Here is a 5,000-nt window from a genome sequence, read left to right as displayed (position 1 = left end):
TTGTTCCCTCATAATGACTGGAAGGGGGATGGTTGTGGGTACTTCTTTGGCTGTGGAAGTAGGTAAGAACTTTGAATTGAACTTGTCTGCAAGCAGGTGTGCTATAATTTCAGGCTGGGTGTAAGAGCTGCCATTCACGACTAACTTGGCACATTGCTGAGCTTTTCTCCTGAGGTTACAAAAATAATTTAAAAAAGTCTTATGGTTATCTTTCACCTGGGAGGCTATCCTTACCTCACAGTTTGCTTTGACAAATTTGACAAGCTCTCTTATTTGTTTGTTTAGAAAGGAGATTGCCTTTTGCACTGTTTTGTCTGTTCTTTCTTCCTGTTTATGCCAGGGGTCCACCAGGGTGATTTATTTTTACCAGTAATCATAGGTAGTCAGCACAGAACTTGTTTTTCACACTATGGATTCTTTTTGTGAGGAATATCGGTGGAGGGGTTATTGTACTCAGTGTCTGATCTTATGAGAGCATTGTACAATGGGACAATGACATGTTAAGTGGAGATGCCATATCCCTGCTTTTAAGTTGTGCAACACTGAATGATCTCCTCACCACAGTAGACATATATCAGTTAAATGCTAAATCACTATCTGTATGCATTCCCAAATCCTTCGTTGCAGAGTCTACTCTTAGTGATGTATTGTTAATGTATTTCTTTGCTGGGATGGCCATTTTTCCAAAAGATACAAAGATATACTTTTTAGCAATGATTTTTAGACCATGTCTCTGACATGAGTTATTACTCGGTGTCGGGCCTTCTTGCACCCAATTTGCAATCATCTGCGAACTTGGTCAGCCAGAGGCACTTGACATTAGTCTTGACCTCATTGAAGTAGATGCCACAAAGAAGCAGACCCAGCAATGAGCCCTGAGGCACCCCACTAGTAACTGGTATTTTTGTGGAAGAAGACTCCACTATCCTAACTTCTAGGGTCCTGTCTGTAAGCCAGCTGCCTATCCAGATGATGTAGGACAGTGACCTACTGTGTGTCATGTCTTGTCTGCAGACAATTACAGTCAGTTACTCCCCACTGCCAAACCACCTCGTGTGTGGAATGGAATAATAAGACACATTACAGTGCCCAAGTTCTATGGGCAATGGGTTGTGCCCTCCCAAGTGTCTGAAGCAGTGGCAAGCCATTTTCACTTAAAAGGAGTCGAGTCATTACAGGAACTAGCAAGATAAATATGTTTGCCATTATGTGTATTCTGCCACTCATGCTTGGGGTCAATGTTCAAAACATTTGTCATGTACACCCACTTCAAACACTGTCATATTGTTATCCTGTGGAAGCATACACTGACATGAATGTTGGTGTTTGTATGTTAGTGTATGTGTTTGAGAGACATACATGCTAGGGTCCCTCTAAATCAACCTCATATCCATGTCCTGATTCTGTGCACTGCCTTATATGTTAACATTGAATCACACCACACTGTGCTACACCATACTCAGATTACTCAGATCCCTTCATAATTGGGATCTTTTAGGGTTTGAGGGGGTTGATATGCACATTTGACAGGTTACACATGAAGCTATATTGTGCACCTTCCTTCATCAACAACCTGTATATCTTGCCCACTTGTTCACTTGTAGTGACATGTACAGCAAACATGGTACACTACACAGACAAGAGGGACCAGCTGGACATGGCACACCTTTACTGTAAATTTTATTTATTTTTTTTATTTTACATTTGTTGATCGGGATAGTCCGACTGGATGCATGTCCATTTTCAGCGGAGGCCCGGGGAGAAAAGCTCCAAGGGTAAGCAGATACAGCATTACATAATACCAGCATTACATATTACAAACAGATTATTTACAGAGATTACATAAGTAAGCAAGTTAAACAAGTTCCACAGGTTAAAGTTAGTCCTGAGCACAAGTCAGGATTAAATTAAATTACACAGTAAACTGGTTAACAGATTTTTACACATTCGAGTTAGCTAGGCTTGATACATTGACATAGCCAGTTAAGTGACAAATGTTGTTTGAGTCTAGTTTTAAATTGACCTAAGGTGGAAAGTAAGGTAATATCAGATGGAAGTGAGTTCCAGGATCTACTTACAGAGTTTCCAAAGAGAGAATCACCGGCTGTGTTATTAATTTTGCTAGTCTGAATTAGTAGTTTGTTAGAGGATCGAAGCGGTCTAGGATTGTTATAGGTGGTGATAATATTTTTAAGTGCAGGAGTATTGTCCGGATTATAGAGGATTTTATAGGCCATAATCAGTTGGTTATACTGGATTAGGCTAGGTAGTTCAAGCCAACCAAGCTGATTTAGATTGATGCAATGATGTGTCCTAAAAGGCAGCCCAGTGGCAAACCTGGCAATGTGGTTGTAGCAAATTGAGAGTTTGTTAAGGACAGTCTTGTTCAAATTCGAGAGTAGAGGGGATGCATACAGAAGGGTTGAAAGAAGGTGAGAGCGAGCTATGGCAATTTTAGCTGGAGGGGTTAGGAAGGCTCTTATTCTGTAAAGTGACCCTAGTTTTTTATTGATGGTTTTGATAGTTTGGTTAACATGTAGGTCAAATTTGAGATTGTCTATGATGACACCTAATAGTTTTGTAGATGGGTCAGGGGAGATTATTGTGCCATCATTTGATTTTATGGTAAAGGTGAAAGCGGTAGACCTACATGTTGGTGAAAATAACAGCATTTTTTTTTTTTTTGGGATTTAGGATCAGACGATGTTCCGAAAGCCAGTTTTCTATTGTATTAAAGGTGGTCTGGGTAGCTGACCATAACTCTACTGGAGATGTGGCTGAGCAAATCAGAGTAGAGTCATCAGCATATTGGATACAGCTGACTTTTGGGATGACAGTATAAAGGTCGTTAATGAAGATGGAGAACAGCAAGGGCCCTAGTATAGAGCCTTGTGGTACTCCGAGGGTGTTAGGTAGAAGGTTAGAGAGTTTGTTCTGCCAGAGGACAGCCTGCTGTCGACCATTCAGGTAGGATTGAAACCATTGGAGGGCTCCAGTATCTAGACAGAATGTTTGCAGGGTGTGGATTAAATGGAAAGATCCAAAAAGAGGGCTGAGGATATATAATTATTGTTGCGATTATGGTTTATGGTGTTAGTAAATCCCTTTAATGAATTGTTGGAATGGCTGCTTTACATTACAGACTGGGTCTTCTGTATGCATCTATGTAAGACCATTTTTGTGAGTCTGAGTTGTCAAAATTAAATGGTTCTGTTGTTGAGGTGAAAGCTTTAACATGTATTTGTACATACACTTTATATAAATATTTACATCTCTCTCTTAGCTTCCCTGTGCACTTATCTGACACTCAAAGGACAGAACAACAGTGAGGGCCAGAACACTTGCTCCCCTTTCATTGCTAGCCTCCTAGCACCTGGTATACTAAGATAGTTTTAGTAATGACCCCATGCTCACTAATAGTGAGCTCATAATGACCTCATGCTCACTAATAATGAGCTCATACTTAACACAGAAAGTAGTGTCTGAGAGTTGTAAATATGAAGATAACATGGAGATGCCCCTAACAAAATACACTGAACATCACAATATTCATATTCAAATCTCAATCACTACCACACTCTCATTCTCATACAGTGCACACGATAATTCAATACACTGATGCCATAAAGACATCCTTGCAAAAGCCTCTGACAACTTGTAAGAACAAACCTCAGTAGATCCTCAGCTCATCTTTTTGATGCACACCTACAGCAATGATTTAAAAACAGCCAAATTTTCCCCAGTTGTGTTCATAAATTAGCTTCTAACAAAAATATTGTAGTGACTGGTAACAGTTATTAGGCATACAGATTCCCCACTCACCATGCTGAACGAGGATATGGTTACTGTCATCTAGCTTTCAGGTGTCAAGATCACAGACATTACAAGAGCTTTCACTATAATCTAGTATTGGCCCATGTGAGAATGAATGACCTGGGGCAAATATTCTGCAGAACATGCAGAGAAGAATGTCTGAACTTTTCTATGTATGTGACAGATGCAGGTAAGACTCCGATCCTGAGCAGAATTCTTCCTTTACCGTGAATGGTTCCTAGGAATAAGAAACGATAAGTGGGTTTAACAATTGGCTTTATATCTCCAGGGGCCTGCAGTATCTATCAGCCTGGGACATAATGATCAACAGTCCTACTTGCTTTGCCATGGATGGTCTGCATCTCTCATTCAGTAGTTTCTACATACTGGCAAAAGCCTTTGTTGCACCTTAGTAACTTTTTAGGCAGAATCCATCTAGTAGACATCCCTGCTTACCAAATTCATTTAACCCTAAACTGGACTGCATTAAGGAGTTTCCTTTCAACACCAGGAGTTTCAAGGACAAATTGATTGATCTTGAGACTCTTTTACATCTGGAAGATGTCCATGTCCATGTAGTTACAGACACTTGGTATAAATGCAAAGAAAGCACTTCCTCCATATCGAGGGTTTTGCATCTACCATGCCTTCAGGCATGATGGAAACTGAGTAGTGTCTCCATATTTGTCAGGGACATCCATCTAGACTGATACCCATAGACCCGTACATTGAACTCCTAGAAATTCAGTTTACCATGGGCAAGTTAAGCTTCTAATTTCTATCATGCTGCAGAACCCTCTCCATGTCCCCAGATAATAATGTTAAACTCCTGCACATTTTATAAAAAATTACTATAAGAAACAAATCAATAATCCTAGTTGGCTTCAATCACCCACCACAGACTACAACACAGATACCTCTAATGTAGAGAAGGAAAGAGATTTTTGGGTTTGATAAACAGAAACTGCCTTGATAAAATAATAAACCCAGTAGAGGCCAAAATATCCTTGCTCTGATCCTCACAAACATTGCCTCTACCTTTTCCACTTCTACAGTTTTTCCTTCATCAGTTAAGCTGGACTATATAATCTCTTGACATTTACTCTCAGAACAATCATACCCTTGTAAGCGACATATCTGTGTTTAATCAGTTAAAAAGGGTGAACCATGTATAATTCATATAAGTT

General features: G+C 39.8%; 1 protein-coding gene across 1 annotated transcript in view; it reads right to left on the bottom strand.

Moving 5' to 3' along the window:
- SAMD12 (sterile alpha motif domain containing 12) overlaps positions 1–5,000 on the bottom strand; it is a 1,029,366-nt gene that overhangs the window by 1,023,605 nt on the left and 761 nt on the right. The gene's annotated exons all lie outside the window — the stretch shown is intronic.

Source organism: Protopterus annectens, chromosome 3.part1 (genome assembly GCF_019279795.1).
Source record: "Protopterus annectens isolate FY-2018-M chromosome 3.part1, PAN1.0, whole genome shotgun sequence".
Taxonomy (NCBI): domain Eukaryota; kingdom Metazoa; phylum Chordata; order Ceratodontiformes; family Protopteridae; genus Protopterus; species Protopterus annectens.
Note: the sequence above shows the minus strand (reverse complement) of the source record. Positions and strands in the feature narration are given on the sequence as shown.